Source organism: Lissotriton helveticus, chromosome 6 (assembly GCF_964261635.1).
Source record: "Lissotriton helveticus chromosome 6, aLisHel1.1, whole genome shotgun sequence".
Lineage (NCBI taxonomy): Eukaryota > Metazoa > Chordata > Amphibia > Caudata > Salamandridae > Lissotriton > Lissotriton helveticus.
Genome location: NC_136067.1, coordinates 1,012,957,040 through 1,012,984,483, shown reverse-complemented (window position 1 = coordinate 1,012,984,483; position 27,444 = coordinate 1,012,957,040). Strand labels below are relative to the sequence as shown.

The 27,444-nt window shown below is 46.1% G+C and overlaps 1 protein-coding gene across 1 annotated transcript in view; it reads right to left on the bottom strand.

The window, feature by feature from the left end:
• PACRG (parkin coregulated) overlaps positions 1–27,444 on the bottom strand; it is a 1,423,914-nt gene that overhangs the window by 545,734 nt on the left and 850,736 nt on the right. The window lies entirely within an intron of this gene.

Sequence of the window (27,444 nt, the reverse complement as noted above, 5' to 3'; positions counted from 1 at the left end):
GTGACGCATGGGAGGAAAGGATCTCCCTATGTGCTGACAACATTTTGTTATGCGTTGCACAGCGCGCCTCTCTGTGGACAGAATTGTGTATATTTTTCACCTCTATGAAAGTTACTCGGGTTACCAAATCAATTGGGATAAATCTCTCATCTTCTGTTTGGCAGGAGGACGTTTGGTTTTACAGTCCACATGTGTGGCACCAATAGCAACCCAATGCTTTCAATACTTAGGCATTTTTCTGATCAGGGACGCTGAGGATTTTAAGCAACAGAACCTGTTCACACAGCTTAAGCGTCTAGGGGATGATGTGGCACACTAGAGGGCGCTCCCGATATCCCTGATGAGTAGTGCTGTGCTTTTTAAGAGGCTGACCCTCCCCGTATGCTGAATGTCCTCCAAAATACCCCATACAAGGTGTTACATGGATTTTCGGCAAAGTGAACAGTGAATTGCGTAAACGTCTATGGAATAGGGGTATCTCTCGACTGTCCCTTTGTAAGTTACAAAGGGGGGTATTTAAAGGGGGATTGGCAATCCCTAACATTCATGTCTATTATTAGGCTGCCCGGTTGATGATAATCAATGACTAGGTGTTTGGAGATGTGGAGGACCCTATCTACCAAGTGAGGCTATGGGAAACCGAGGTTACCCATAAATCCTATATGATAAAAGGCGGATGAGATCACTGACGCTCCATACTCAGACTGTTGTTGGGGCATGGCACGAAGCCAATAAATATTTTGGCTGGGAAAGTTGGCTGGCTGATAAGATACCATTGTGGGACAGTGAGCAACTTTTGGAAGTTGGGAACCTGAAAAGCTTTCTTAAGTAGGGACTGATTGGAATTGATTGGCTCTGCGGTGTTTGGAGAGGGGTGCACTAGTGACATTTGCAGACTTACAGACGGAATATGAGATGGAGGCCACAGAATTATTTCGATATTTAGAATTGAAAAATGCATTGTGGCAAGATGTACCCCAGGGAGAGAATTACCAATGTCTTCTTCTCAGGAAGACCGATTATTACTTGACCCCATGCCGGTCAAGGCAATCTCACTGGTCTACAAGAAAATAATGACTAACTCCCCTGACCAGTTACGCTCCCTACGAGAGGCGTGGGAGGGAGACATGGGATTGATGGAGGATGATGACTGGGTGGAAGCCCTATAAAACCCTAGAGAAATAGCCGTATGAGATCGTTTTTGCCTCATACAGTTATGCATACTACACAGATGTCCCTGTTACACCATCTGGGCCTGCATGATTCGACCCTTTAAGCCAGGGGTTGTGGCATGGTGGGCTTCTTTTTCAAATACTGGAGGGGGGTGGTGCAAGTTATGGCCAAAGGTACGGGTCTCAGAGTCCCCCTAGAGGCAAGATGGTTGCTGCTGTGCATAATGGGGAGGAAACTTGGCCCTGGTACTCGAAGGTAAGGTTAATGTTAAAGGTAGAGGTATAAAACGTAATGTCGCAAAGACATGGGGTGCGAGTGGCCCCAATCAATGTGCCCTGGCATTTGACATGTAGTAACTAGAATGTGACCCGCCGGGAAGAAGGGCGCCGTTTTGGATAAGGGCACTCCTTATTCTGCTTGATGGATGTCTTAGAACAGGCAATTCTTCAGATGATTGACAACCTCACAGGACTGTCAAAGATAGATTGAAAACACATAATGCCTATATAGTGTGAATGACCCACCACCCCCTGGTCCAATATAGTTGTCACTACACCCCTTCAACTCTAGGCCATCAGTAGTTTGGCAATTACAAAATGGCCCAGTTTCATTCTAGACAAGTTATGGACCCTCACATTTATTGGGGGAGTTGATGTGCCTAAACAATAAATTTTACCAAAATAAAAACAATTTAAACACATCATTGTGAAAGAGTTGTTACACATGTGTTTTGTGTCTCTTGACGTATAAGAGTAGGTGGGAGGTCGGGGGGAGAGATTATAGTTCCCCACACACTTATGATGAGGAACTCAGCATTTATCAACGGTGCTGTAGCATACCTTTTCCATTCATACAAACATGTGCCTATATTGTGCACATAATTACATTGCAAGTCAACAAAAATAGTGAAGTCAAGAGTGACAACTGCCCCTCTCTCTGAATGGGTACTACCATATGGGCCTATATTCCTCAATTGCGGTCAGCCCCACAGTTTGTTCTACTTAACCAACTTATTCAGGCTGATCTTGTCTGCCTTTCCTGCTTCCCCACTTCTCTGGTCCATTTTCTCAAGCGCCATCCATTTAAAGTCCAGCGGGCCATGCCTCTGTTCCTGAAAATGTTTCACTAAACGGGTAGGAAGTTTTCCTGATGAACAAGTTACTTACCTTCGGTTACGCTTTTTCTGGTGGATACAGTATCTGCCTGTGGATTCCTCTTCTTGTGAATATCCCCTGCGTCAGCAACATTCGGAAATTCTTTTGTAGCCCTACGCCGACGTGGACGACGTCACAGAAGCAGGGCTTCGCGCGTGACCCCGCTGACGCCACCGACTCCACATTAGGCCCACGTCGGCGTGATGACATCAGTTCCACCCTTTTTTCCGTGCCTTCGAGGCACACGGACGGACCGACAACCGTAGATATATATACAGTGTACACAGTACAATATAATCAAGGTAACACACACAGTGTGAAGACAATGTAGCAAACCAAGTAGAATAACACACTTCTTTTGAAAGTAACATATAAACATTAAAACATTGCATTATCTCAGGTATAGAATAGTGGACAATGGGGAGGCGGGTGGGCATGTGATGAATCCACAGGCAGATACTGTATGCACCAGAAAAAGCGTTACTGAAGGTAAGTAACTTGTTCTTCTGATGGATACATCTGCCAGTGGATTCCTCACCTTGTGAATAGATTCCCACAGCAGTCCCACTCCCGGAGGAGGGTGTTCACCCTTCTATACCAAGAAATCCTGAAGGACAGGGCGTGCAAAGTGACCATCCCTCCTCACCTCGGAATCTGAGCAATAATGCTTCGCAAAGGTGTGGAGGGAAGCCCATGTTGCCGCTCTACAAATGTCCTCTACAGAAACACCTCTAGACAAAGCAAATGTAGAAGACTTTGCTCTAGTGGAATGAGCCCTCAAACCTTCTGGAGGTTCCTTACCGGCCAGAGAGTAGCATATCTTGCTACTCAAGACAATCCATCTTGACAGCTTACGCTTGTGCATCGCTTTGCCTCTTCCGGCACCAACGAAGCCCACGAAGAGCTGGTCATCAACTCTGAACTCTCTGGTTCTGTCACGGTAGAAGCTCACCGCCCTCTTTGGGTCCAAGCGGTGAAGCCGCTCCTCCTCCTTAGAAGGGTGAGGGGAGGATAGAAGGTAGGGAGGGTAATGGTCTGCCCCAGATGGAAGGGAGTTACCACCTTATGCAGAAAAGCAGCCCTGGTCCTGAGTACCATTCTTTCAGCGTGAATAGTCAAGAACTGGGCTTTTGAACTTAGAGCTTGAAGCTCACTTACCCACCTTGCCGAGGTAATCGCAATCAGAAAGACCGTTTTAAAAGATAACAACCTCAAGGGACACCTGTGCAAGGGCTCGAAAGGTGAACCCATTAAGAAAGTAAGGACAAGATTCAAGTCCCATTGAGGCACAATAAAAGGAGTGGGAGGAAATGTATTCATAAGGCCTTTTAAGAACCTTAAAACAATAGGTGACTTAAATGAAGTCGGCTGGTCCGGCAGGCAAAGAAATGCCGACAAGGCCGAAAGGTAACCCTTCACTGTCGCTACAGCAAATCCTTGCTGAGCCAAAGAGAGTGCAAACTGAAGAATGTCGGACAAGCGAGCCTTCAAGGGGTCAATGGACTTCTTTCCACACCAAGAGACAAATTTGGGCCACCTACAAGAGTAGATAGACTTGGTGGAATGACGCCTGGCTGATAAAATGACATCCACCACGTCATGTGGGAGAGAAAAAGAATTCAGGTTGCCCGTTCAATCTCCAGGAATGAAGGTGTAAGGTCTGGAGGTGGGGGTGTAGAAACTGCCCCTTCATCTGAGAGAGGAGGTCTGCCCTGAGAGGGAGACGGAGCAGCGGGTATGAGCAGAGGTGGAGAAGATCTCTGTACCACATCCTTCTTGGCCAATCCGGGGCAACCAGTATGACTTGGGCCCGGTCTTGGCGTATCTTCTTCAGAACCTGAGGACTCAAGGGTATGGGAGGAAACGCGTAAAGGAGTTGAGAGCTCCAACTCAACTGAAACGCGTCCCCCAAAGCTCCCTGCATCGGACACTGGAGACTGCAGAATGACGGGCAGTGAGCATTCTCGTAAGTGGCAAACAGGTCCACCTGAGGAGTTCCCCATGTCCGAAAGACGTGACGAACCACCTCCGGATGAAGCCCCCACTTGTGGTCGGCCGAGAACTGCCGACTGAGACTGTCTGCACGTACGTTCAGAACTCCGGCCAGATGATTTGCCATCAGACAAATCTGATGGTCCTGAACCCAGGATCAGAGACGCAGAGCCTCTCTGCAAAGGCAATGCGATCCCACACCTCACTGCTTGTTGACATACCACATCACTGTAGTGTTGTCCGTCAGGACTTGCACCGACTGACCGCAAAGGGAAGGGAGGAAGACCTTGAGCGCCAAACGAATCGCCCGCAACTCTAGAAGGTTGATGTGAAGCAACCTTTCCTCTGGAGAGCAAAGACCCCGGGATCTCCAGATCCCCCAGATGAGCACCCCACCCTAGGGTGGATGCATTTGTTATCACTGTGGCCACAGATGGAGGCAGATGAAAGGGCTTTCCCTGAGAGAGATTGCCTTCAACACTCCACCAAGATAGATCTGCCGCAGGTTCTCTGGAGATCCTCACTGACTCCCTGAGATCTCCGTTGTGTTGATACCACTGCCTGCGGAGGCACCACTGGAGTGCCCTCATGTACCAACGTGCATGGTTGACCAACAGAATGCAGGAAGCCAGTCCAGTGGGTCGCTCACTACTTATCCTATCAGCGTGTAGCCCCGATGCGTTGTGGTCCTTGTAGTCAGCATCAGCGGGTGCGCCTCTGCCTGGGTCTTGAGGAAAAATCAGTCGCGTTGGCCATCCCTGGACACCGGTGTTTCGAGGTTGTTGCCTCTCGTCAGCAGGGAGTAGGAAAGTGTGAAGGGGTGCTGAGTAGGCTGCCAAAAATATTTTCAGGTTTGGTACCGCTCGTGGCACGTAGGAGCGCAACCCGGGCTCGTCAGCCCCACCGGCTCAAGGGAGCCTGAATATACAAGTAAGTCCAGTGGGTCGCTCACTACTTATCCTATCAGCGTGTAGCCCCGATGCGTTGTGGTCCTTGTAGTCAGCATCAGCGGGTGCGCCTCTGCCTGGGTCTTGAGGAAAAATCAGTCGCGTTGGCCATCCCTGGACACCGGTGTTTCGAGGTTGTTGCCTCTCGTCAGCAGGGAGTAGGAAAGTGTGAAGGGGTGCTGAGTAGGCTGCCAAAAATATTTTCAGGTTTGGTACCGCTCGTGGCACGTAGGAGCGCAACCCGGGCTCGTCAGCCCCACCGGCTCAAGGGAGCCTGAATATACAAGTAAGTCCAGTGGGTCGCTCACTACTTATCCTATCAGCGTGTAGCCCCGATGCGTTGTGGTCCTTGTAGTCAGCATCAGCGGGTGCGCCTCTGCCTGGGTCTTGAGGAAAAATCAGTCGCGTTGGCCATCCCTGGACACCGGTGTTTCGAGGTTGTTGCCTCTCGTCAGCAGGGAGTAGGAAAGTGTGAAGGGGTGCTGAGTAGGCTGCCAAAAATATTTTCAGGTTTGGTACCGCTCGTGGCACGTAGGAGCGCAACCCGGGCTCGTCAGCCCCACCGGCTCAAGGGAGCCTGAATATACAAGTAAGTCCAGTGGGTCGCTCACTACTTATCCTATCAGCGTGTAGCCCCGATGCGTTGTGGTCCTTGTAGTCAGCATCAGCGGGTGCGCCTCTGCCTGGGTCTTGAGGAAAAATCAGTCGCGTTGGCCATCCCTGGACACCGGTGTTTCGAGGTTGTTGCCTCTCGTCAGCAGGGAGTAGGAAAGTGTGAAGGGGTGCTGAGTAGGCTGCCAAAAATATTTTCAGGTTTGGTACCGCTCGTGGCACGTAGGAGCGCAACCCGGGCTCGTCAGCCCCACCGGCTCAAGGGAGCCTGAATATACAAGTAAGTCCAGTGGGTCGCTCACTACTTATCCTATCAGCGTGTAGCCCCGATGCGTTGTGGTCCTTGTAGTCAGCATCAGCGGGTGCGCCTCTGCCTGGGTCTTGAGGAAAAATCAGTCGCGTTGGCCATCCCTGGACACCGGTGTTTCGAGGTTGTTGCCTCTCGTCAGCAGGGAGTAGGAAAGTGTGAAGGGGTGCTGAGTAGGCTGCCAAAAATATTTTCAGGTTTGGTACCGCTCGTGGCACGTAGGAGCGCAACCCGGGCTCGTCAGCCCCACCGGCTCAAGGGAGCCTGAATATACAAGTAAGTCCAGTGGGTCGCTCACTACTTATCCTATCAGCGTGTAGCCCCGATGCGTTGTGGTCCTTGTAGTCAGCATCAGCGGGTGCGCCTCTGCCTGGGTCTTGAGGAAAAATCAGTCGCGTTGGCCATCCCTGGACACCGGTGTTTCGAGGTTGTTGCCTCTCGTCAGCAGGGAGTAGGAAAGTGTGAAGGGGTGCTGAGTAGGCTGCCAAAAATATTTTCAGGTTTGGTACCGCTCGTGGCACGTAGGAGCGCAACCCGGGCTCGTCAGCCCCACCGGCTCAAGGGAGCCTGAATATACAAGTAAGTCCAGTGGGTCGCTCACTACTTATCCTATCAGCGTGTAGCCCCGATGCGTTGTGGTCCTTGTAGTCAGCATCAGCGGGTGCGCCTCTGCCTGGGTCTTGAGGAAAAATCAGTCGCGTTGGCCATCCCTGGACACCGGTGTTTCGAGGTTGTTGCCTCTCGTCAGCAGGGAGTAGGAAAGTGTGAAGGGGTGCTGAGTAGGCTGCCAAAAATATTTTCAGGTTTGGTACCGCTCGTGGCACGTAGGAGCGCAACCCGGGCTCGTCAGCCCCACCGGCTCAAGGGAGCCTGAATATACAAGTAAGTCCAGTGGGTCGCTCACTACTTATCCTATCAGCGTGTAGCCCCGATGCGTTGTGGTCCTTGTAGTCAGCATCAGCGGGTGCGCCTCTGCCTGGGTCTTGAGGAAAAATCAGTCGCGTTGGCCATCCCTGGACACCGGTGTTTCGAGGTTGTTGCCTCTCGTCAGCAGGGAGTAGGAAAGTGTGAAGGGGTGCTGAGTAGGCTGCCAAAAATATTTTCAGGTTTGGTACCGCTCGTGGCACGTAGGAGCGCAACCCGGGCTCGTCAGCCCCACCGGCTCAAGGGAGCCTGAATATACAAGTAAGTCCAGTGGGTCGCTCACTACTTATCCTATCAGCGTGTAGCCCCGATGCGTTGTGGTCCTTGTAGTCAGCATCAGCGGGTGCGCCTCTGCCTGGGTCTTGAGGAAAAATCAGAATGCAGGAAGCCATCAGACCGAGCAGATGAAGGACCTTCAGGACTGGAACGACTACTCCATTGAAAAATAAAGGAATCATTTCCTGTATGTCGAGAATCCTTTGTGGAGGAGGGAATGCCCGACACACAGTGGTATCCAGTACCGCACCTATGAACAGGTTGCGCTGGGAGGGCACCATAAAATCTTTGCTGTTCACAATAATAGTCACCTTAATTTTAATGAAGCAGTTCGTCACATAAATCTTTGCTGTTCACAATAGTAGGCACCTAAATTCGTGAACGCGATGTCGTCACGTGTGCCTTCTGATAAGTCAACGATCTTTGAGTCTCCCTGTGTGAAGTATCGTAATCGTGACCTCTCCCAGCTCGAAAGTGCCACTTTCGAGCTCCTTCATTGAAATTAAGGTGACTATTATTGTGAACAGCAAAGATTTATGTGACAAGCTGCTCCATTGAAATTAAGAATCTTGATCTATGAGATTAGATTCGAAGACAGTCAGCATCAATACAGATTACCAATACTGATTTGATCCTAAGGACCAACTGGATAACTTTCTCTACAATTGGATACACGAATGACAAACTGCGACATACCTTAAAGGTATTAATGTACTCTATAACGGGGTCTTCCCATATATCTTTGTTCTTGTCCTGAAGAAGGTCACGGCAATCAATTTATAGAGACCGAAACGTCGACCTACGCTTTTTCTTTTTCAGTTTATTGGATCAATTGCAGCAAAAAAGAAGAGTGCACACAATTGCTACAATTAAGTGGTTTTATTTCTGTAATATGTACTTCTTGTAACATTGTTGTTGATAAACTTTTTCAGTACCCTTTTCTGATTTATATCACATATAAAATACATTTTCTACATACACCCGTTCTCTTTGTTTTTCATGTTTTGATCACATTGTGTGACTGTTTTAAATTTAATCAATAACCAGAACTGTTTAATTCATTTATAGGCCAACATTTATTTGGATCTTTAATTATATTTATAAATAGATACCAAATATTGTAAATATAATCCCTTGAAGGTACCTTTACCCTTTCACTTCCTTTGCCCGAGCCCTCAAGGGTATATTGGGTTGCTCACTTCTTGTTTATCCCCTACAGGACCAGCATGATCTGGAATGGCGGATCTAGGGCTGTTTTGCTGTGGTTGGAGGGGGGTGGGAAGAGGAAGAGGAGGAGGAGGAGGAGGAAGCTTGACGACCTCTTGGACGGCCTCTGTTTCTACCCCTGTACGACTTGTAGAGGATTCTGCTGTTGTTGCTGCTGCTGTGGTTGCTTGTAAGAGCGAAAGGAAGATCTCCCAAATCCTCTGTATCTCTTACCCGATGGACCTCTGGTGTGAAGGCCCAAAGACCTAGCCGTCGCCCTACTGTCCTTGAACCTTACCAAGGCAGCATCCGCTTTTTTTCCAAACAGGCCGGAACCATCAAATGGAAGGTCTATTGAAGTAGCCTGTACATCAGGGGAAAATTCAGAAGACTTCAACCAAGCAGCCCTCCTGGTGGCAACAGATGATCCCATGACCCTTGCCACAGAGTCAGCCGTATCCAAACCGCTCTGGATCACCTGGCGAGCAGCAGCCTGAGTGTCCGCAAGAACCTCACTGAAGTTCTGCCTATCCTCTTCCGGTATCTTTGGTACAAACTGTTTTGCAGAGTCCATCAAAGCGTGTATATAGCGTCCTAGAAGGCACGTGGCATTTGTGGACTTGAGAGCCATGCTAGCTGAAGAGAATACCTTCTTAGCTGATTGGTCCAGCTTTTTAGACTCCTTATCAGCAGGTACCTGCGGAAAAGCTCCAGCCGATGTCTTGGAACAGGCTGCCTGTACAACTAAACTCTCTGGAGACGGATGAGTTGAGAGAAAGTCAGGATCTCCAGGAGCCAGCTGGTGATGAGAAGGGCTTTTTCCACACTTCTAAGACAGGCTCTGTAATTGCCTCATTAAAAGGCAGCATAGGTTCCACCACTGAAGAGGGAGAATGGAGTTACTCAGTTAAAATGTTCGACTTAAACTCCGCAGTGGGCAGATTGAGATACAAAAGTTCAGCTGCCTTTCTGATCACCATGTGATATGGCGCAACATCCTTCGAAGGGACGTCAGGAGTTGAGGAAAGTTCCCACTCTGGAGATAATTCCAGACCACTAGCCTCCTTAAATTCTTCAAAGAAGTCATCGGAGTCTTGCAACTCACCATCTTCAAAGTCTTGCGCTCTATATCTATGCTCCTCCAAAAGCCTTTGGGCCTCCCGCCTAGACGTCATCTTCGGGGTCGGCGTCGACGGAGCAACAACCGACTCCGACGGAGCCGGTGCTGGCGTCGAACTCGGAGCCGGTGGATCAGTTGGAATGCACGAGGTCGGACCGGAGCCGGTGAAGATGGAATCAGCGTCAATGACCTCGGCACTGGAAAATGCGAAGCCAGAGCCAGCGTCGGCATAAAAGGCATAAACGGCGCCGGTGCATATGCCTGAGGGACGCCTAGGTTAAAGGCCATCGGACCCATGGGACCAGTCGGTGCTCCAGAGGGGTACATGGCTCTCGAGAAGACACCATACATAGGATTTAAATAATGCAAGGGTCTTGTCTTGAGCCTGGAAAAGGAGGGTATTGACCCTCAGGCTGCTCCTGCCGAGGTGCAGGAACTGTGTCAGCCAAATCCTCTGGCTGATGCCCCGGAGTCGCAGAACCTTCTGGCAATGGAGCCTCTTCCTCTTCTCAAGGTGGAGAATGGGACGGCGCCAGAGACTGATTCGATGCCGGAGCAGGATAATGTTCGGAGACTCTACAGGCGAAGTCTCACCTTCCGGATCCGGAACAACAGGTGAAGGAGACACATAATCCTTCCGATGTCTTCTACCTGGAGATTTCGACTTTGTGTCCGAATCCTTCTCAGAATGGCGTCGAGACCCATGCTTCCTCTTCTTGTGCTTCTTCTTGGATCGAGAAGCATGCCCCGAAGACGACCTCGAAGGCGACCTCGAGCGGGACCTCGAACGCGACCTCGACCTCGACCGCCTCGAGCGTGACTTCGAACTCTTCCTATCTTTCTTGCCTTTCATCTTCGTTACTAGAAGCTTCGCCTCTCTTTCTCTCAACGCCTTGGGGTTCATTTTCTTGCAGCATGGACACCCTTGGACATCATGGTCAGAAGAAAGGCACCATACTTAGTCTTCATGCGGATCCGTTATGGACATCATCTTCCCGCACTCTCCACACGGCTTGAACCAGTCTTCTTCGAAGACATCTCGACAGGAAACAAAGAGGCAAGAAAACACTAGAAATAATCAACACTAACAGAGTTCTCATGTAGCTACTGAGGATCCTTAGAAAAACTGTTAGCGTCTACGACGCGGAAAAAAGGGAACTGATGTCACCATGCCGACGTGGGCCTATTATGGAGTTGGTGACGTCAGCAGGGCCGCCGCGCGATGCCGTGCTTCTGTGACGTCGTCCACATTGGCGTAGAGCTACAAAAGAATTTCCGAATGTTGCTGACGCAGGGGATATTCACAAGGTGGGGAATCCACTGGCAGATGTATCCATCAGAAATAAGGGTACTGATGTGCTCTTGTATCCTCACTTCAACCTTCCGGGTAGTAAGGCCAATGTATTGCAGGCCATGGTTGCAAATCAGTCTATATATAACGAACCTGGAGTTGCAATTACTAAACTTGTTCTGGTATCAAGTGCTGCGATTCCTCAACACTCTGAGATGCTACTGTGAGTTTACAGACATTGCATCCTTCATCTGAGAAGTGTCCAGATGGTAGATTTAAAGAGTTTCCTTTCTGGTCCTTTGAGCAGGAGTGGACAAGTTTATCCCTTAGTCTATCCCTTAGATTAGGAGCATGAAGGAACACAAACCGTAGTTGCTGTATTTTAATAAAGTCAACACTTAACAAGTGCCAGTTTTTTCAAATGATTTCGCGGATTCGCGTTGAGAGTGGGTCAAACCCTCCGGTATGCAAGCATTGTTGGTTTTCATGTTTTTCTCCAGGAGAGCTGAGCAGGGTGTACAAGCCTGGTTATCAACCTTAATTGGATAGGCCCGTTGTTATAAATATGCGGCAAGTATTAAAGATTGACAGCTGAAGGTTTCAAACTCTGCATAGTTCCTTCGGTATCTGAAGAATTGGTGCACAGGCAAATTGTCCCTCAGTGCCCTGGGATGGATATATGAGTAATGCAGGAGTGAATTCCTATCAGTGGGCTTTTGAGGGACTGCTGTGGACAGCTTTGACCCCTTAGAGGTTATGTCTAGGTCAAGGTAAACAACTGTGTCCCTACAGATGGACCATGTAAAATGGATGGAAGGGTCCACTTCGTTATCCATTATAGAATGGCAACAGATCATCCTCGGTGCCTGACCAGATGCACAACACGACATCAATGAACCACTTACAAACATACTGTTTGGAGCGTTACACATTAGATTAATGGAAGATGATATTGTCTTCAAATATGACTTAATAAAAGCAGGTCAAACTTGGGATAAATGCAGCTCTCACTGAAGTCCCCAAAACTTGCATGAATAGTTGTTCTTTAGATATAAATGTTTCTCATAAATGCTAGTTGTATACACTTCAGTGCAAACAACAGGCCCCTGTGCCCTTAGAGCCCTAGAAGCAGCAATGAGGGTGGCATCTTGGGGAGTACTGGTATACAGCGAATCCATGTCGAGTGTGACTAGAAAGTGGGTGATTGGGTCATATTCAATGTCTTGTAACAGATTCAACATGTCTGTAGTGTTCTTACATGCAGGTTGGTTAATCAGCTGTTACTGGATCCCAGACACAATTGGGCAACCAGGAGGGGGGCTTGCAGCTTGTGGATCTTAGGTAAATATAGAAGGCTGGCACCCGTGGTGTTGGGCTGATCAAAAACTCAGCCTCCTTGTTGGTAATACACTTAATTTCTTTTGATTCTTCAACCATGGTTTTTATGATGCCCTGTAGCTCTGGAGTAGGCTCTCTCATAAGGGGTGTATAGTTGGTTCTCACCTCTAGCAACCTCTGGACCTCTGCCTCTAAGTCCCTTATGTTCAACACCACTATGGCACCCCTTGTCAGCGGATTGTATTACTTTGTTCTGATTGTCCTTTACAGATTTAACTGGCATCCAGTCCGTTTTAGACATGTTCTGAAAATGGCATGGCCCACCAGCTTGTTCCAATTCTGAAATCTCACCAAGGACCAGCTGTTCAAAGACTATTCTTTCAGGACCCATAGCTGAAGAGGGAGGGAAGGGGGGACAAAAGGATGATGGTCTATGGAGTTGTGTAGAAAAAAGGGACGGTGGGTCTTTAGGTTTATCAGTAACAAATGTATGGCGGCAGATCTTGCACATTTTTTCTTGAAACTCAATTGTGCATTTAAAAGGATCATGCTGTGGCGTAGGTACAAACCCAACACTTTAATAAGGACCTGATTCTTCACCTCTGATAGAGCATAGTCAGACAGGTTTACTACTATGAAAGGTCTTATTAGGTTACCCTCCCCTTGCTCCAAGTTATTCTGGGTGAGCTGTTCTACCATGGATCCCGTCTGACGTGAACTCTGCCCCTTCCTCTACCTTCCCCAATGGTAGCCTCTCTGGTACTGCCCTAAAAAGTCCTCAGAAGCAACAGCTTATATACTAGAATACACCACCAGACAACAGAATACATTTAAATACCACAAGAGCAAAGTGACAAAATACATTATGTTAACGATTACTTAGCAAACATGCTACATGCTACTACAACTATATCTATTATAATACATTCCACCACAACTACAAACAACACAGCAGTTTTCCCTTAAATGCCGACACTTCCCTTTTTAAATAATCTTCAGCTTCCTGAATGAAAGTATTTGAAAACAAGAAGGCCACATAAAGAGATTGAAAATATTTAGTTCAATGTAAAGTTTTGAACTGACTGAGGAAGGTGCGAATGGATGAACATGCGGAGATTACCTTTGAGATGTGGTCAGATATGTTGGCTGTACTGGATGGTAATACTGGGCACCGGGATGAAGAAGAGGGGCGGTATGGGAGCGGTGAGAAGAGTGATGCTAATGCGAGGGGAGACAGTGCAAGTGGAGGTAGATTGGATTAACACATGTCACTTGTTGAGATACACAGTGTGGTTATAGTGGAGACTGTCGGTGGCCCTCACTAATTTGACTGTGAGAGCGGACTATATGCGAATAGTGACCCCCCCTATCCCTTTGTCCTGCACATGCATCACTCTATGGGAAATTATGGTGTGAGAAGGAGAAGAGGGATGGATGGGTTAGGCTCTCTTCTCTTAGGATAAAGCTGTATGATGCTCCCCAGCTCAGCTTGAGACTTGCCCAGCCCCACCCCACCCACCTTATGCAGCTATGGTTTTCCTTGTAACAAATGTGTAACAACGCTGCTATGTTTTCTGTATTTTGTTTATGAAAATTTGAAGAAATAATTAAAAACAAGTTTTGAACTATCTGAAGATATGTGTTTACTCTCCCTCTATTATTTTGAAATGTTTTCCCTTTACTTAAAAAAAGGCTTTACAACCAATAGCTTGGCACTCACATTATAAAGGCAAAACAAATTGGCTTTGCTAATGCTTGTTCGCATTACAAGAACTCTTCCGTCTAGGTCTGACCTATTATTTACTGTGTCCCAGTTTTAGGATTTGCATTGCAATGACAGAGAGCTCACCATTTTAAGTCTCAGCCTTCGAAATGTGCTGCTGCTTAACTTGTGAAAAATAAGTAATCTTTCGAACTAAAGAAAAGCCTTGAAATCGTTTTAGATTTTTTTAACAGCCTCTTTCCCTTATTTGCGAAGTCAGTCTTTGGGCTTTGGTGAAACAGACCATAAAATCAGTATTTTCTCTTACCAATTCATTGTTTTTAGCACCGTGAAGAGATTATGTGGTATGTGACACACTTTAGCCTTATACCGATCCAATCAAATCAGTGGTTGGAGTAGGGCCCAGTCTCACAGCTGACTTTTATAACTGGCAACTTCTCCTTGTGTCTGGTATGGCTCAGCTTTTACATGGGTATGCTCTGGAGTGGGCAAGGGGTAAAAGCTACAATGAGTCTGAACTGTGATCCATGTTTGCACCTCCATCCAGGGCCAGACTGGCCGTAGTGGGGACCGGGCCTTTTCCCGGTGGACCGGAAATGTGGGAGCAGATTCTGTTACCGATGACATGTTTGGCAGCAGTGCAACAATATGGGCTCCTTGTAACAAAAGCGGCAGCAGTGGTGCTAAAGCGGCCAGTGGCAGTGTTGTGGAGCTTCCCACTAGCACACCCTGCGCCCCCCCCCACCCCCCTTAGCTCAAGCCCGGTCTAGCTGAAGTGCCAGGGCTGATTTGTGTTCCCAGTCTGTCCCTGTCTCCGTCCAATATCCTATGGACGTACTCACCACATGAACTACACGGACTAGAATGCACACAAAGATAGGCTTACAAACCAGAAGCAGGAATTTGTTTACCAGCACTGACCGATTTATTTTCGTTTAAAAGTTATTCCTAAATACATATTAAAAGCTTTGTCAGCAATGAGCACTGTTGTACTTACATTTACAAGGAAATACAGCATTTCAAGTTATAATTTGCACTTTATTTTAAAAGACCTCTTTTATCAAAAGCTCTGTGTGTTTCCTGCCTCAGAAAGTGGTACCATTTTAGCATGGAAACAAAAACTACCGTGTCTAGCAAAATGCAAAATGGTGGGAGTTAATTATGGTTAGACCCATTTATCCATATTACTTTAATTCAGTGTCAAGGTTTAATTGCAAAAACTCAAATCAATACATTGCTCGGGAACTTGTTTATCTGCGACCATTAACTGTAAGCACGATAGGAAAGAAATTGCTGTGAACAGGATGATTTTAATTTGAGATACACGGCCTGTTTATTTTTTAAATAGCGAGGTTTATCACTTAGGGAGCGTTGCAGCTTTTAGTTTTAAGCGCTCACATGGTCTTTGATTCAAAGGCATAAAGGACTGGATGTGTATGGAAGACTATTGATTAATCAAACAGATTCGATTTTTTCGTTTACTACGTTTTATTTAAGGCGAAATAAACCATCCATAAGAAAGAAACATGAAAAAAAGTACAAACAGTTATCACTATGTAGAACAAAAAGAAAATCCAATAATCAATTTATTCCCCACTAAACAATAAAACTTTGATAGCAGTACACTGAACTAGAAATAAGTATCCTCTACATTTTAAGTATTGAATGAAAGGTGTAAAAAAGTGAGGCTAGGAAGAAAAGAGAGGGTGTTAGAAGAGAATAATGAGATGATATGACACACTTTAAGAATATACACATAAAGAATGTATTACATTAAAATCCATTACAAAACCTAAGCATTTGATGCAGGTGAGATAATAATACATTAGAACCTTTAAGAATATTATAATCAAGGAGCTCTACAAACCTCGACATCTTCAAACAAGTTATAAGCAATCTTGCAATAAGATTTCATAGATACGTAGTAATTACCACATAGGTTCTCTTCTTTAACCGCATGGGCGCTAGCGGGTTTTCCCGCTGCGCGCTGAGATTTTGAAAATCGCGCGTTACGTGACAAAGTCAGCTCGTCATGAGCGTAGCGCAGGTAACGCCCATGACGAGCTGGCTTTGTCATGCGCGTCGAAGGGGTTAAAAAGTGTTGGCATTTATCCACCTTGTTTCTATCTAAGTTATGGTAAAAACAAACACCAATCCACCAAGCAGCAAAAATCGATGTTCGTATTAGCTTTCCAAGTTAAAGCAATTAGGTTTGATTTTTTGAATCCTCCGTGGGACTTTTCAGTGGTATACATCATCATACAAGTCAGAGATGGTTAATACAGTCACGCGCTGACTGAAACAAATAAATAACAGACCAAAGTAAGTCACTTAGATCCGGAGTGTTTGGTAATAGCTGGGCAACTATGAATGTGTTGGCTCTAAAAGCCTACATGGAAATTCCCTTAATGTAGCAATGTCTTAGGATACAAAAATATGAAAGCTGTAAGCAAGAACCTTTTGCTGAACCCCTTAGCTAAACAGGCTGGATTAGCAGAATTAAGCTGTACTCTCACAGTAGATTGTTATGAAAAGGAGTCAGAAGATGATATCTGCTTTTTAAATGGTGAACTTACAAGGCACACACAGTAAAACATCACACACTAGACACTTTTGACAAAGGGCAAGCATTTGTGTTGCCTCTTTTAGAAAGCATGTGTGAGAGCATTTCTTTATGTTGTGAACAAAAAAGACATACATTTATCAGCAGGACAGACAAGTAAAACACACATGTGGAGGAAGTGATGGCAAGGATGAAGCGAGCGAGCGAGGAGCGTTCAGGGAACGTTGCAGAAGGTTGAATAGCTCCCGTATCGGATCGGCTCGGCTCCCTTGCTGCAAACATCAATGAGTGTCAGGCTCTTGACAGTCAGGCCAGAGCAGAGTGGGGGCCACGCTGGTCCTGGGCGTGGACCGCTAAGTGCCCAGGAATCTAGAGTGAAGTCGGCAGCGGCGTTGGTGGCGGGTAAGGCTAGTGTCACAGGTCCCTCTGCTTGGTGCGGAAGCAGCTGGTGTTAAGCTGGTGCAGCTTGCGCCATCGGTGGTTCGGTCCTGCAGCCCATTTACCGGACCATCTGATCGAAAAAGTGTTCCCCAACAACCCCTGATGTGGGTGCCAACTTGTGCAGAATCAGCATTTTTGATTTTCCTGTGCCGCAAACAGATCTAGGTTTGTTTTGCCCCAGCAATCGAAAATGCTGTCCAGAACTTCCTGGTGGAGCTCCCAATCATGACAGCTGTTGTCGGTTCCGCTGAACGTATCTGCTGGAACATTGATTGATCCTGGAACATGCTCCGCCTTGATTGTTATCTGTTGTTGTAGAGTTAACTTCCAATTTGCTTGTGCTTCTTGTGATAGAGCTGGTGAAATTGTACCCCCCCTTGTTTGTTTATATAATGCATGCTGGTGGTGTAGTCTGTATGAATCAATACTGATGAAACGTTAGTCCTGGATAGGAATGACTGAAAACTCAGTGCTATGACTTTGAGTTCCATCAGACTGATGTGCATTTTCATTTGCTATTGAGTCTGTTTTCCACTGATTCTCAAATCCTGTAGGTGAGCGCACCACCCTATAGTACCCCATGGTAATCACAAATGTGGGTATCTGAGGTAGGAATGTTAATCCTATGGACAGATTTGCATTCTTTATCCACCAGTGTACAGAAGGGTTCATGTTTGGAGTGATTTGTATTACATTCTCGAATGACCCTTGAATTTGAAGCCATTGTTTGTTCAATTCTTGTTGTAAAGGTGACATTTTGTGGTGGCCTAGCATTGGCAAACTGAAACAAACTTTCTTTTCAGTAATCTCTGTGCTAAGAGCTTGACTCTTATTTGCCTTTCTTGCGACAATAATTTTTTGCCTTGAAATGTGTTGAATGCTGCTTCCAAGAGCGTTATCCTTGTCGAAGGATTGAGAGATAATTTCTGCAGGTTGGCTCTAAGGCCCTGGTTGTTGAATAGTGTAAGGCAGGTTCTAGTTGCCTTCGTCACCTGCTGAGAAGTTGGTGCTTTTATCAACCAATCATTGAGGTATGGGAATACTTGAAAAGCCCTTTGCCTCAAATGAGCTTCAACTGAAGCTAAATATTTTGTGAACATACAGGGAGTTGATTTCAGTCCAAAAGGGAGAACTTTGAATTGATAATGAGTGCCGGCCACCCGGTATCTTAGGAACTTGTACTGTTTTGCACGGATTGAGATATGAAAGTAGGCATCTTAGAGATTCAATGGTGACATATACTCCCCATGATTGAGAAGATGCAGGATGTCTTGCTGAGTAACCATGCAAAAGGAATGTTTCCTTAGTTATTTGTTTAGCTTTTACAGAGCCAAAATGGGCTGTCACTCTCCTGTCTTCTTTCTGATCGAGAAGAATCGGAAATAAAAACCCATTTCTTTCTGGGTGAGCAGTACACTTTCTAATGCACCTTTGCTGATCAGGGGTATTATTTTCTGCTTATACAGGTGCAGTGGAGGAGGGGATGCTCCCTTTTAGAGGGGAGTATTTGGAGGGCGATTAGATCTAATACCCACCTTTCGGTTATCAGTGTCCATTAATGTATATATTAATATGTTTCCGGGTTAAAGAGGGGATTACTGGCAGGATCAAGTTGTCACTGTTTTCAACCAGTGTCCCTTCCTTAAGAAGGGTCTTTCTTTTTCGGAGTTTGTTTGCTGTAAGCCACTGTTGGTGCCTTTCTAAACTGTTGTTGGGGACAAGAAAGTCAATATTGCTATTAAAAGGGCTGGTATTGCTGATATCTATATGGTTGATATCCTTCTTTGTAGGATTGTAGCACTCTTCCTCTTGCGCCCTTGAAAAAGCAGCTTTCTCTTTTGTAAGGTACCCTAAGCTTTTGAAGTATTTCGGTCTGTTTTAATTTCCTGCAAAGCATTGTTCATATGTTTGCCAAACAGTGCTTCTCCATCATATGGCATGTCTAAGATTTTACTTTGGATTTATGGTCTGAAAAATGTTGCTTTCACCCAACCCTGACTCCGGAGAACAGTAGCTTCCACCAGTTGGCGAAAACCTGTTAAAGTTATTTCCCCTTCTTTTAGGATCTTGCTTGCTTTTCCTCTCACATCTTCAGGCAAGAGATATATAATCTCTTGTATGTGGCAATGTCTGACCACATTTGCCTTTCATACCGGCCGAGATTAGCCAATGAATTGGCAGCTCGAACAGTAGTCACCGACATAGCGGAAAAACGTTTCTTATGTTGCCTAAGCAGCAACCTTCTCTATTAGGCAGTGTGGAAATAGGTGTGGATGCATTTTTTGGATCGACGTTAAGCTGCTTGTGTTAGTACTGAATGCGGTTTTGGATAAACAATTAAGTATGCTGGTGAATTTTCTGGTGCTTTATATTTTTTATCTAGCCTAGGTAACACCACAGAAACTGTAGCTGTTTTTTAAATTATTTTTATACCTTCTGCCCAAATAAAATCTACGGTAGAGATTGCTATGATTGCTCTTTTTAGTAGGGTTCTGAAAGTTATATGAAATCCATATGCTGCCCTTTCTATCAAATTATCTGCCGATGTCTGCCGATGTCAACCGAGGGAGAGTCTACTGTTTGTGGTGCTAACAGAGATGGTGCTGGGATTTGATTGTCAACCCATTCATTGGGTGTTGATCGATTGTCAATAATTTCCTCTTCTTCTCTATCCCTGTCCAACGACATTGCATCATCTGTAGGTGGACCTGCAATGTTTAACGTTGGTGTCCTTTTAGGTGTGATGGGCATAGGTAAAGTACGTTGTGTGTGCGTAGTATGGGGTAGCATTTGAGGGGACTGTGGTGGTGCTTGTGGCTGTGATGGAGATGCAGCCTTTGTAGGTCCTGGAAACCTCCTGAAATAATTCTGCAACATATTTGAAGGTCATTTACTAGAGTGACTGGCATTTAAACTATGCCCTCTTGACGCTGACGATGACCTTAGTGTTGGTATTGGTCGGTACATGGAGCAGGCTTTTCAACATATTATTGAGGTTCTGATGAATAATATGATTCTTCCTAGTATTCCCTGTCATCCAAGTCCTGATATTTCACATTTAATTTGTAAGGACTAATTGCTGTTCCAAAAGGTCTTTCATTCTCCGACTCCTCCTCATCCAATAAGTGTGTTTGTAGGAGAGGAGAGACTTTACTTGGGGAGCTGTATTCAGGCTTTAAATGGCCAAACTGCATTTTTCCTCTTATCGATGGTGTCATCAACGATGTTGTCGACGACCCAACTGCAATCCCAATCCTCGACGATGGTTTCTTCATCTACAGAGTTGTCTTTGATGGTGCTCTCTGAGGTTCCGTGGGCGTTTCCCCTGGTGCCGCTGGGTTCTAAAAACCCTGGTCTTCAATTGGCGCCCAACGTGGGGCGACTTCAGCGGTACCGGTCCAAGCCTGAAGATCGTGAGGAGCTTCGTGTGAAAATTCTGGAGGAAGGCCTGCCACTTCATCGACCCCTGTATGTCGTCGTGGTCCGAAAGTCTTTGCTGCGAGGTTCCCCGCTTTCCGACGGCTACGAAGGACTGCTGCCCTGACTGTCGCCCTGTCTTGGAGCCCTTAGACGATTTGTAAAGCGAGACGATAGACGGGTCTTCTGGTGACGTGATCGATACCTCAGTTAAGTATGAGTGGAGCGTCTCCCAGTCCTTAGTTTTTGGATATCCTTGGGATCTTTGATTTGGGACTTGCAAGCTCCAAAGCCGAGGGACTTGTGTATTCACGAGACTATCGTATTGGATATTCCCTTGAAGTTTGAAGCGAAGGGACCAGGCGAAGATGCCTGGTCTTAGCAGACTTGGAAAGTTATTTTGTTGTGGTTGTAATAGGGATTCCCGATTGGAGGATTCGTGTCCGGTTCCTCCGATTGGAACTCCAACCTATGAGCTCTATTTGAAACATGGCGTGGGCCCCATCACGTATAATGAAGTGTGGATTCGCTACACTAGACAGGATGGTGTCCTAAAGTGGCCCCAATATGGTAGTTATGACACGGAGATTTTAGATAATTTAGAAGTTAAACTCTTCAAGAAGAAAGCCCGGCCGGCGATGTTTGACTCTTTCCGCCTCTGGCGAAAGGAAGCCAAACAGAAAGAAATTAAATTAGCGAAGAGAAATAAAAGAGAGAAGGGTATTTCGATAATGCAAGCTGCTATACAGTTTAAAGATAATGAAGAAGAACAAGCGAGTGAGCAGTTGCACAGGCAACGTAAAATGGCGATTGATAAGTGTTATCCCGCTTTGCCACCTCATCAGCAAGATGCGACGAAGGAACTTGAGAAGGATCCTTTGATGTCCCATTTGTTGAGGTCGCCACCCCCTTATGTGCAAAGTGCTACAGCACCTCCGCAACCTTTAGTTGCGCAACCTCCGGTTGCTTTGCCTCCGGTTATTGCACAGCCGCCAGCTCCTCTTCAGTTGGCTCCTATTCCTCTGGCGCAGCCTTTTCAAGGGCCGCCGACTTTGCTACCTGCTCTGTCTCCAATTCTTACGACTCTGTCTCCTGTTCTTGCTACTTCTTCTGCTACCGCTCCTATATTGGTTTCCTCTCAGTCTGCCTTGTCTCCTGTCCTTCTGTCAACTTCTCCTTCTGTTCGACAGAGGATGACTGATACCGTTACTGGTCTCCTTTCACCTCTCTTTGGGTCACTAGGTATGACCCCTGTTTCAGAGCATAAACAATTACGTAGCCAATTGCCTGGTCCCGACGAGCGGACAGTATTGAATCATTTGGCACGTAAATGGGTTACTAATACTTTGAGAGATGATTTAGAATCTGTTATGGATGTCTTCCGTCAATGGGAAGCACCGAAGTAGAGGTATGTTTTTGATGAAATGTGTACTTTCCTTCGTGAAGAATGGGAAGATGGTGATTTGGGGCAGACTCGGTCTGAGTTGTTCCGTGTACATTCCGAGTTTGCGAAGGGAACTATAGTGGGTCTCGATGTTGAGAGAGCAGTTGCGACATTGTTGTCGTTTAGGAGTAAGTCTACTTCTCAGCCGTTGTTTGAGCCTGATCCTTCTGTTAGGAGGAAAGTGCGACAATATCCAATGAGGGAGGTTCCTCTGGTGTGGAAAGAGGCCGTTCAGGCCGATGTTAATGCTGGTATTGTAGCTGCAACAGCCAATTTTTCAACGTGTTTGGGTACATGTTCCGTGGAAGCGAGCTGAAGTTTTGGCGCCTAAGCAGACTTTGCCTGACCCCCGTAAAAATTCGGCAGGGTATTATAAGGAATTATCACAGACAGCAGACTCATGTTTTATGAATCTAGCTGATAAAGACATGTTGTTTGGAAATGTGGTTCTACAGCCTTTATGGGGATTGATTCGTCACACGGATCATGCACAAGAGTTAGGTGATACCTGGGTTAATATTGGTGCTGCGAATGGTCGACAAGTTGGTGGTGCTAAACCTGAGCCTCTAGTTGCAGAACTTTCTGGTAGGATTGTTACTTATATGAAGACTTTAATGCCTGCTATGCGAGTAAACTGGGACAAATTGTCTGCTTGTAAGCAGAAGAAAGATGAAAGTGTGTCTGATTTCTTCACTAGGTTTGAAGAACGTTTATTGACCATAGTGGTCAAGACATGAGTACGGAAGGTGGTCAACGGTTGTTTGTTGATAAGTTTGTGCATAACTTGCTTCCCGAGTTGTGTACTAAATTGAAGGATTCAGAGAGTTCTTGGGCTGTTTCCTCATCAGCACAGATATTGGCTACTACACAGTACCATGAAAATAGGGATACGGATGACAAGGATAGAGCAGACAAGAAGACTAAAGAGTTGAAAACAAAGGTTCTTTTGCAGCAAGCGTATCCGCCTCGTAGTAGCCAACGTGATTATCAGCAGCCTCAGCAGTTTCAGAGAAACGCGCAAAGGTTTGAGCCTCCTCAACCGCGGTTTCCTATAGGCCCTAATCAGTGTGCATATTGTAAAGAAGAGGGCCATTTTAAAAATAGTTGCCCGGTTCTGTTACAGCGCGCGAATGGTGTTTCTGGTGTGAGAGGTCGAGGTGTTCAGCAAGCTTCTAGAGGTAGGGGACGTGGTGTGTTCCCCTAGAATGCGCGTTCCTTTCCTCCACAAAATTCAATGAATTGTTTTGATCAGCAAAATGGTGCGTCTGGTAGGACGACTCAGTACTATGCTGACGACTACTATGTCGAAGGTGAAAATATTGACGGTAATGATTGCTAGGACAGCCATAGACAAAGAGAGGGAGTTGTTTCAGTTCCAGTAGATCAGAGTGGACCTTATGTTGAAGTGATTACATCAGGTGTGTCAGAGCCTTTTCTGTTGGATACTGGCGCTGCGAAGAGTACTATTATGCACTCTAAACTCCCTGGCGCACCTTTGTCTGGCTTCACGAATGTTTCAGTAGGATTTTCTGGCGCCCCAGTTAGAAACCCGATTTCCAGTCCTTTGTCTCTTTCTGTTGGACCTTGTGAATTCGAAGCACCCCTTATTTTGACGACAGATAGTGGTGAGAATTTGTTGGGATTGGATCTATTGAAAAGATTGTATTCGACACTACAATGTTCTCCTTCGGGAGTACAACTCACATTAGGTAAGAGAGTGATCTCTCCGATGTATTTGTCGAAAGACCAACTCCCGGCCGAATTGTCTTCTCTTCCGGATATTCTTTGGGCTACTGGTCCTAATGATGTGGGTCTTTTGGAGATACCGCCATATGTTGTGACGCTGAAAGCAAATGTTCGAATGCCACGTATTCCCCAATATAGGATCTCTAGTGATGGTGAAAGAGCGTTGCTAGCGATCATTCATGACCTGATTGAGAAAGATGTGATTGAAGAAACGAGAGGTAATGTGTGCAATAGTCCGGTTTTGCCTGTTCTGAAACGTACTGATTCTTCACAACCGCCTCTATATAGGTTCGTGATCGATCTTTGCGAGGTGAATAAGATTGTAGTTCCGCAATTTCCTGTTGTTCCAGATATTACTGCCTTACTGACCATGATTCCAGCTTCAGCCACTTGGTTTTCGGTGATTGATTTGAAGAATGCTTTCTTCAGCATCCCGATTGCCGAGTAGAGTAGAGATATTTTCGGCTTCTCTTTAGGAGGTCGAAGCTTCCGGTTCAAGCGCGCTCCTCAAGGCTATTGTGAGAGTCCATCAATTTATAGTCAGGCTTTGAAAACACAGCTTGATACGATTGTCTTACCTGATGGTGCTGCTCTTGTTCAGTATGTCGACGATTTGTTAGTTGCTGCTGACAATGAAGAGATTTGTAAAGAAGCTACTTTGTCGTTTTTGCGTCATTTGTCTAACTTCCATCATAAAGTGTCTCTTTGAAGCTGCAGTATTGTCAACAAGAAGTGACCTACTTAGGTCATCTCTTATCGAAGGAGGGAAGAAGATTGACCCCAGAACGAATCCAAGCGATTGCGAAAATGAGTGTGCCAACTACTCAGAGAGAAGTGCGTGCTTTCCTAGGTATTACGTCGTATTGTAGACAGTGGATTCCAAATTTTTCACTTCTTGCGAAACCTTTGATAGCTCTTACTGTTAAGGATACTCCGAATCCTATTCCTTGGACTGATGAATGCCAGAAGAGTTTTTCAGAATTGCGTGATGCGTTGTGTTCGGCTCCTGTGTTGGGTACTCCCGACTACAGTAAGCCTTTCACACTCTATGTCCACGAGAGAGAGGGATGTGCATTGTCAGTTTTGACACAACAGTTCGGCGATAAGCAACGTCCATGTGCATATTTCTCGTCGACTTTGGATCCGGTAGCTAGAGCGTTGCCGAGTTGTTTGAGAGCCACAGCGGCAGCGGCTGTCTCTATTCGACAGTCTGCTGGCTTGGTGATGAATAATACGTTGATTGTAATGGTTCCACATGCAGTGGATACATTGTTAAACAGGACAAAGACACAGCACTTAACTAGTGCTCGATTGTCAGGTTATGAGCTGACACTCTTAGCGAGTCATGTGCATATAAAGAGATGCAACACGTTGAATCCAGCTACGTTGTTGCCGATTTCAGTGGAGACAGATGTTTCTGAACAGCATGATTGTTTTCTTAGGACAGAGGATGAAACGAAAGGTAGAATAGACCTTAGGGACACTCCTCTTTCAAAGTGTGATGGTTCGTGCTTCAAGCTTCCGAATGGTGATACGACTGTGGCATATGCTGTTACGACTTTGCACACGATTGTTGAAGCTACACGTATCCCACATAACTCCGCTCAAGCAGCAGAGTTGATTGCATTGACAAGAGCGTGTGTGTTGTCGAAAGGGAAACGAGTGACTGTGTACACTGATAGCCAGTATGCGTTTGGTGTGGCTCATAGTTTTGGACGATAGTGGAAAGAGCGTGGGTTTCTGACTTCGCATTGAGCTAAGATTCTGCATGGTCAGTTGGTAAATGAGCTTCTTGAGTCACTTACTTTGCCGTTGCAAGTTGCGATCGTGAAATGCAGTGCACATAAGAAGGTTACCGATGACGTTGGTCGTGGTAATGCGTTTGCAGATGAAGTTGCGAAAGAAACGGCAAGGGATGTGATGAGTCGAATGTGTGTTGCGGGTCCGGCGAGATGGGTTCCGGATAGAGGAATGTGTGAAGATACGATAGAAAGTGTGAAGTCAATTCAAGCTGAAGCTACAGAGAAAGAGTTGAGCGTATGGAGAAAGAGTACGGGTAAATTGGATTCGAATGGTTGTTGGGTTGAGTTGTCAGAGCATCAGCGATGGTTGTTACCCGATGCGTACCTGCTTGCAGTGGTTGCAATGGCGCATGGAATGGCTCATATCAGTACGAAAGGGATTTGTAAGTTGTTGGCTCCAGTATGGCAAAATGCTGGAATTCCTAAGTGTGCAGAGAATGTGGTCAAGAATTGTATGGTTTGTCTGATGTTCAATCCTGGCAAGGGAACTCCAACTCCAGCTGGTCATTTTGCGCCTCCAACGTATCCGTTCGAGGTTTTGCAGCTAGATTTCATCCACATGGAGAGGTGCAACAATTTGAAGTATGTACTCGTGGTTGTTTGTGCCTTTTCAAGATGGGTAGAAGCATATCCCCTGAAAGATAATACTGCCTTGTCCACAGCTAAAGCCCTTGTTAAGGAGTTTTTCCCTAGGTATGGTTTGCAGAGAATGGTCTGGAGTGACAATGGGAGTGAATTTGTGGGTCAAGTGATGAAGAGAGTGTGTGATGGTTTAGGAATTCGGCAAAAATTTCACGCTGCAAATCACCCCCAATCAGCTAGTATAGTGGAGTGCTATAATGGCACCCTTAAGTTGAAATTGGCCAAGATACAGGCGAGCTCTGGTCTTAAATGGCCTGATGCTTTGCCATTAGCACTTTTGTCAACTAGGATGACTGTACATTCTCGAGTGGGACTTAGTCCATATGAGATAATTTTTGGTCGCCCGGCAAACATATGGGGAGTGCCGAGGCCGACAAAATTCAGCGAGATCGAACACCCTGTACTGCTTGATTACCTGTACGAATTGACGGCTAAATTGTGTGTCTTACACCAACAGGTTCATGATACATTGCCTCAGGCTTCTGAAGATTCAGGACATGCCATTGATCCTGGCTCCTGGGTCCTAGAGAAGAACTTTCAGCGGACAAAGAACGATCAGCCCCGCTGGACCGGTCCCTACTTGGTGCTATTGTCCACGCGATCTGCAGTACGAGTGCAAGGGAAGAAAAACTGGATCCACGGCGTACATTGTAAGAGGGTTCCTTTGCCTCTGCCGTACGACCAGTGGGTCCAGGAGGGCATTCCTGATTCAGAAACTGACACCGTGCCTCGTTTTCTGCCTTTTAGCGATGCACGTTTAATTGGGACGAGTTCTGAGCGTGAAAGTGACGATCTTCTGCAAGAAGCTGTGCCACCGTCAGTTCGACTGGACACTACCAAGCCTGAACTCTTGTTCCGTGATCAGACATTGCCTGGAAAAGACCGTTATAATTTGCGACCAAGAGCTGTGGGACTAATAAAGTGAAAATTCCTTTTTTTTGCTATTTCTGAAAGTTCAGCTTTCCCATCTGAGAAACTGTTTTGACTGATTTTTGTTTTTCGAACCGCCATCCGGGTTCTGCTGTAGGGTCGCGGTGTAAAGACTTGGGAGTGCAAGCCGAAGACATAAGGTCAATGGTTCTGGTTGGTCCTAGGGCGTTCCCTGGACTGACAGACGCATTCCTTAGCACGGAAGACCCAACCGCCGCGAGCAGCACGGTTAGAGGATGGAGTTTTTCGAGATGGAGAGACCTGTTGAAGAAATGAGTTTTAAGAGCAAAATGTGCCGAATTATGAGTAGAAAGTGTTTTTTGATATTATGTCTTTTCATGTTACTTAGCTTGATGATGTTCTTGATGGGATATATTATATTCTCTTTCCAAGTGA